Raw genomic sequence first — 7,869 nt, forward strand, 5'->3', positions numbered from 1 at the left:
CTGTCCAACTTCCCTTATTCATGAGAATTGACTAATTTGAATTCAATGGTAATTCATTGGTAATTCATTCATTCAATGGTAATTCATTCAATGGTAATTCATGTTCAATTTTAGGATGAAATGAGATACCTGTGGGTCATTCAATAGTTAACAAAATATTTACTTAGTTCTAGCAAAAATATATTCAATAAAAACATATATTGAGGATATTCTAACTTCATTCAGTTAAGTGAAGCTCCCCTGACTGATCCATCTTGGTTTGCCAGGCAAGCATCAGAGAATACAAAGTTCCTAAGGCCTATTTTTCATTCAAACAATCAAGAAATGATGCTAATAATTTGAACCTTTATAGTTGCAGGAACTACTTACTGCAGCCTTAAGGATGACTTCAATACTTTTGAAGGAAAAATTAGTCTAATCTGCAATGTAGAGAGATATAAGGAATATAGTATTGGGATATTGCTCTCACTATATCCACACTCTAGAAGAGTACTACTTTCTCCCTCATGTCATTGATCTAACCATGTCGCTTCTTACCTCAAACTCCAGTGACCCTACATTGTCTTTAGGAACAAATATAAACTCTTTTGCTTGACTTTGAAAGTTTAACAACCAGATCCCAATCTATCTTTCCAGCCTCATTAGATCTAACTCCTTTCCCCTATTTTGGAATCCTGCCAAACTGATCATTTCTGACTCTCATACTTGACATTCTATCTCATTTTTTCCATGATTTCCATTAGTCACTTCTTATACCTGGAATTTACTGTCTACTCCTTTCCTACTTCATAAAATCTCTATTCCTTCAGTGAACAATTCAAGCACAATCTTCCATATGAAGCCTCTCTCAATCCCTTCGTTTGCTAATGTCTGCTCTATGTTTTTTTTTAATATTCTTATATGTGTCCTACTTTTTTCCCTATTAGTAGATTGTTTCATTCACAAAAATTTTATTAATGTATTTGTCTCCGTACCATAGTATGTGGCACATAGTAGGTGCTTAATAACACTTGATAAATTGATAGATTGTGTACCCATTTTATACTAATAGGATGCCTCTAATAATGTAGCCTAAGCTTTATGTGATTCAATGACCATACACTATGTACTTAAGACAATTCTCATAAAGGTATATTGCTGACTAAGGAAATAAGAGGATCTGGATAGATAAGCACAAGTCTATTGCTGGTCAAACAATTTTAATGTTGCCCTTACTGATAGGGACACTGTAGGATGTGGTTTTATTTCATCTTCCTATTTAGGTTTAGAAGTGGATAAAATCCCTAGCAAAGGGTAGTGGTGGGGAGGGAGAGAGGGAGAAAAATTTGGAACACAAGGTTTTGCAAGGATGAATGTTGAAAAACTATCTGCATATATTTTGAAAAATAAAAAGCTATCATTATTTTTTTTTAAAGTGTGACATGTCAGATGTAATTCTACTGGAACCACAGGACAAATAAGAGACTCCTGACAAAATAAAATCGTTATAAATTAACACTGGAAAACCAAACCTTAAAGTGATCATTAAGCATTAATAACCATACCACTCAGCACTAACATAAGCTTTCTTGCAGGCTTGTGCTTTGGGCCTATTGAGAAATCAGGCTGTATATAGGATGATTTCAGAGACACCTGGAGAGATTTACATGAACTGATGCGAAGTGAAATGAGCAAAACCAGGAGATCAATGTACATAGCAACACCAAGATTATACAATGATCAATTCTGATAGATGTGGCTATCTTCAACAATAATATAATTCAGGACAGTTCCAATGGTCTTGTGATGAAGAGAGCCATCTGCACCCAGAGAGAGGACTGTGGAAACTGAGTGGAGATCACAATATAGCATTTTCACTATTAGTTATTGTTTGCTTGCATTTTTGTTTTCTTTCTCATTTTTTTCCTTTTTGATCTGATTTTTCTTGTGCAGTATGATATTTGTGGAAATATGTATAGAGGAATTGCACATATTTAACATATATTGGATACTTGCCATCTAGAGGAAGAGATGGTGGGAAGGAAGGGAAAAAATTAGAATACAAGGTTTTATAAAAATGAATGTTGAAAATTATCCATATATATATTTTTAAAATAAAAAGTTTTAATTAAGAAAAAAATCAGGCTGGACCACCCCAATAACACAGCACACCCTATGCTCTCCTACTATCCTTAAAAGAGTAACTGACATTGTCTTTGCTAAACCATAGGAGAAGGAGGGGAAAATAAAAATGTGTTGACTGGGACTGAACCCTAGAATAGGAACATCCAAAAGTTGAATGCAGAGTCTAACCTATCTTCCTACAATTCTGCAAAAAAAAGGCACTAGACAGTATTGCAGTCCACGCACAAGGAAAGTTAAGAAAATAGGATAGGGAGTAGAAGGAGGACAAGGCAGCCTGTTTGTCTATGATAGGTCTAATGGAATGAAACTCAGCTACTTCCAGGTCTGTACCACCAGACCATATTTCAGAGTAGAGACTTTGGCTGATGAAATTTCATCAGCTGTAAACTGAGGCTGCAAGAAAACTGAATGAATGAAGGGATTTTTAAAGAAGGCTAACAAATTACCTCGGAAAAACTCTTTATAAAGGCCCAGTGCTTAAGCAGATAAATCAGCAGTCAGGAGTTTTACAATAGAAAAATAGGATGCAGCTCCTCTACTTGCTAAGTATAACAAGTGTCTCTGGATCTGGCCTAGAAAATGGCCTCAACAGTTTTAGCAATGTCTCCTAAACTCCATCCTGGTTAGGGACAACTCCCCTCCCCCAACTTTTTGAAAGATTTCTTTTGCAAATCAAAGAGTGGGGAATGATATGGATTTACTCCCTTCCCATCAGGAAGAAGCCCATCTGGTTATTATTAGATATAACCACTTCCCAGACTATCCTATTTGTATCCCCCAATCTCTGGGTATCTTTAAACAACCTTTTGTGACATTAATTAGTATAAATTTAGACAGGTCTGGGATCTGGTCTGCCAGGTGCATCTCATCTGGCTCCTTGATACCTCCAAGTTCCCCACCTTTACTTCTCTGGTGTCCTTGAGACAGACCCCTATAAAAGATATAGTCGTGATTAAAATCTTTGCTAAGCCCACTAGGAGCTTACTCTTTCTCTTCCCCTCAGTGTCTTGTTCCCTCTCGTCCTTCTCATTATAGCTAATTCTGGAGTTAGGCTGGTGCTCTATTGGCTGGGCCACTTAACTGTCCCCAATGACTAACTTACTTTAAGAACTTTAAGACTTTAAGAACTCTGATCAATGTAATGACCCACAATAAGTTGAGAGGTGGGCAAAAGATGCAGAATGAAATATAAATGTTTGGGTATAGCTGATGTGAGAAGCTATTTTATTTGACTATTCATTTCTCATGAGGGTTTCCTCCCTTAAGATAGGAAAGGTTTGTACTATTATGCCACAGTTCTCTTTTATTGTCCTGAATTAATTTCCCTAATTGGCTCTGCCTCAATTTCCCTAAATTGTTTTGCCTCAGTTTCCTTAACTGTTCTGCCTCAATCCCCTTCGTTGTAAAACCCCACTCCAGTTCATTAAGACTGAGGACCACTTGCTCTAAGATTTTAAATTGTTAATGTGAGACTCAAGATAAGGGAAAGTTCAGACTTCCTGACTCCTAATTCCTTCTGTCCTCAAGAATTTATGGCACTACCCCCTCTAAATATTTCAAAAGATAAGACTATCTGGGATGCCTCAAAGATATTTTTACTTCTGTTTATTCAGACATCCTGACTCTGGTTTCCTAGTCTCCACCCCCTCCTCCCCCAGGTCAGAACCAGACTGATAGTCCGTTCCCACTCTCAATATTCTGACTCCACCCCTACCTTGGTCTGCCTCTGTAGTTGAGCCATGTTATGTCATTGAGAACTCATACTCACCACAGGAAACTTTGAGACAAGAGTCCTGTCCAGTCAATCATACTCTCCAATTAATAAAATATTAAAAACTCTCTAATCTCTATCTTGCCTCAGTTTCTCCAGCATTACATTTGGAGATCCCACTGAGATATTAGAAAATGAGAAGGGGAGTAGAGATTAGAGACCGTTGGGTCTCTGCCTTCAGCCATGGGTCAGCTAAAGATCTGAGTTCTTGGCCTGGAGATTCTAGCCCTCTGAAAGTCTCCAGGGAAGAGAGCAGTTTTCAGTTGCTGCCATGCCCAATGGTAGACACTTCATATTCGGCCTTGGGAGAGTAAGTTTACATATCTGTTTTAGGACATTTGATCTGTTTACCTGTTCTGTCTGTCTATGCTAGCATCTGTATTCTCAGAATAATAAAATGCCAATAGGCATCAACTTCTGAGAAGGGTATCAATCTGGGACGCTGAAAGATATCCTCTGAGTGTCTTCTAAGACACATCTGGTTCTGTGTGAGAGGCACAACTCTAGAGTATAAATCTGGTTGGGTGTTCTGACACCATCTGGGTTTGGTTCTGATTCTAGCCGCCTCCAGGCAATATCTAGGTACTCTCTGTGAAGGCAGAGAAATCCATCAAATGGGCTTGGAAGTTTAGAGAAGCTCTGTTTGGACTCTGGAAATAAAGAATCTCAAGCGAAAACTAACTAGTCTGTATGTGTTAAATGTTTGTTTAATGTTGTAACTGCAGTCTGTGATTTGTCTGTTTTGTTAATTTAAGAGCTCTATTAAGTTTTAAGAACAATGATTAAGAAATTTGGGAATTGGTTATTTGAAAATTTGGTTGTGATTTTAAACTTTTTAACCTGTTGTACTAATTTGTAAGTAAATGGAACTTGGCTATTTTAAACTGACAGGAAAGTTTTTCCCTTAAAACAGTTTTCAGAGCCTGCTAAGAGTAAAGGGCAATAAAACCTTATCTGATTGAAACTCAGGCAGGAAAAAAAAAATTTGATTAGGAATTTTGGGATGATTCTGAAATTACTGGGAAATAATTTTGCTATTACCTTTGCATGCTAGATTCGTTATTCTGAGTATAAGATCTTGGAATTTGTTTGAATACTGATATCTTTATTACTAAAGAGGAAGGGAAAGAGCAATAAAATTCAAGCTCTTCCTGGACAGATAAGAGAGATGCTAACTGCTGTCACACAAACACTGGCAGAAAAAAACTTGTAAAAAATCTGTATTTGATTTGATTCAGTTTGTTAACATTGTAAGTTATGTTTTATGGAGTTTAGTTATTCATTATAGAGTGTGAATCTTACAAGTTTTGAAGGAAACTGAGGCAGAACCAATTAGGAAAACCGAGTCAGGACAATAAAAGAGAACTGTGGCACAGCAGTACATGAAACAATCTCTATTGTATAGTATAATGTCCAATGTCCGGGCTAGCTCTCTGGAGGACCTCAGGATCAGCCAGAGTCCTTGGTCTTTGGAGAAGTGAAGAAGACAGGAGAGACACCACGTGGCTGGTCAAAGATGGAATCTGGACTCTAGAGCCTTTAGTCTTCTCTGGCTGAGAGTGCTGTGTCCCTCCCTCAGCCCTTAAATCCCTCAGTATGATTACCTCACATCACATTGAGCATATGCAGCCATAAGCACCCTGCTGTGATTCAAGTATACCTTTAAAGAGTTCCAGTCCACTACAGTATAGGCCTTGCTTTAAAAAAAAATGCATGTGTATAAATATGAAATATATATATATATGCATCCATAAATTCAATTTGTAACTTTCAAAACTATCCTGCTTGTGATTCCTTCTGTTGTGCCATTTCTATTGTTCTGCCACAATCCCTCTGGTTGCAAACTGCCCCTCCCCCCCTTCCTATTAGGACTGATAAAACTTAGGACTGGCTACTCTAAGGTTATAAACTGTAAATGTTTAAGCTCAGATAAGGGGGAGTTCAGATATCCTGGCTTCCAAGTTATCAGAATTTATGGTCCTACCCCACCCTCAATCTGTCAGAACTAAATTGATTATCATCTGCCTGGGACTCTCATCAATGTTCAGATTCCATCCCTTGCCTTTTGTGTCCCCTGATCTTTGGAGCCACATATAAAAATCATTGGAATCTCACATTCAATGCACGATTCTTTGAGGAGAAAAGTCCAATTCAGCCCCAGAGGCAGAACAGATTCTGCTCTGCCCCCAGATTCTCTCTCCCTCTCAGAAACTCAAATAAAATATTAAAAACCTCCTAATCTCTATCTTGCCTAGTTTCTCTGGCATTACACTTCTGGCCTTCCTTTTGTTGTCTTCTCATTCTGAAGGGGAAGAGAACCTACTCTCATCTTGCAAAGATGCAAGACCTGTTCTGCACTGATTATGCCAATTACAGGGCGGCCGATCCTCTGAAAGAACACTTTAGTATCGGAGGGTAGTCCACACCCAGTATGAGTTGTATGTATGTAGATTTCTTCATTTTTAGGTTAATTAGGGGAATTTACTCATAGATAAGTCTTAAGAAGCAACAGGTGAAGGTAGAACTCCATAATCAGCCTCAGACCAAGTCAAGTATTTTAAGTACACACAAGAACAAGGAAGGCATAGTGTCAAGAATGGCCCACAGTCATATTCCATTAGATAGTTAAGAGCTTCTTTTGCTGTCTACATTAATTCAAGATTTTTACATTAACTGTGGAGTCATGGGTCACTCTTATAATCTGGCTTCCACCATGCATATCCAAACCAATTTTTTAAAAAAGGCAACTTGAAAAAGATACATTGTAGGAGGGGATTGAATTAGTCTACTTTGAAAGCAAAGGGTTATTAAGCAGCAATACAAAATATGCCCTATAAATGAGATGTTCCTACAAAGAAAAAAAAATTATCTATACATATATATGTCATGCCCTATAAATGAGCCTAAAAAGTATTTGGGAAATTTTCTTTTAATTTTGCTGATCAGTTGTTTCAGTCATGTCCAACTCTTCAAGATTGCATGCATAGCTTTCTGTCTCTGGAGTTGTTTTGATCACTGAGATGGTTTGTCATTTCCTTTTCCAGTGGCAAAAAGAGGTTACACAGCTAGGAAGTTTCTGAAGCTAGATTTGAACTTCGGTCTCCTGATACCAACCTCAGCACTCTATCCACCTAGAGTATTTTTTAGAGAGGAGATGAAGCACTGGGAGAGCATTTTCTTGCTTCCACGGCCTAGCTGGGATGGAATTTGTGTGGAAAGATCATGAAAAAGACAGGGTAAAATTAGATTGCACAAATTAGATTGTTTCAAATTGACAGTACATGGGACTACTACTACCCAACATTACTTTCCTCTTAATTTGATACTCCTAAAATTGAAGTAGAAATGAGAATTGATGAAGCAAGATTTACAAAGATAATAACAAGCTTAAATCTCATACACTTATTTCAGATATGCAATCATATGGAGAACAGAAATGAATACCTCTTAGTTTAGGCCACAATTCAAATAATACAATTTCAGAACATATCAAAGGAAAGAAAAGTTAGGAAAAAAATTCCAGAAAAAAGAAGTTAGGAGAGGGAGATTTTTAACTATCCACTTGATTGAAAGGGATAAGGAAAGGGACGTAAGAGAAAACATAATGAAAGCAATACATGAATAAAGTCAAACCTTAAAACTAGGGAAAGAATGGACAGTCAGGAGCAGGAGTGGGAAGAGTCTATAGGAAAAATTGCCTAAGTTTAAGCAAAGTTAATTGCAGAAGCAGTATTGATTTACACTAAATAGGCCCAAAAAACAAACAAACAAAAAAACACCCTGAAACAAATGAAGGAAAAAAGCAAATTAACTCATATAACTTTAAAATTTAAGAATGACAGAACAAATTTTCTTTTAAAAAAATCAGTATTATATAAAATTTTCTAATCAAATTATTTGCAGCATTACTTTTCATTAGTATCAAAGAACTAAAAATAAAACTGATGTCCCTCAATGACAAAATCAGTTAAATG

The sequence above is a fragment of the Sarcophilus harrisii genome, chromosome 3, assembly GCF_902635505.1.
Source record: "Sarcophilus harrisii chromosome 3, mSarHar1.11, whole genome shotgun sequence".
NCBI lineage: Eukaryota > Metazoa > Chordata > Mammalia > Dasyuromorphia > Dasyuridae > Sarcophilus > Sarcophilus harrisii.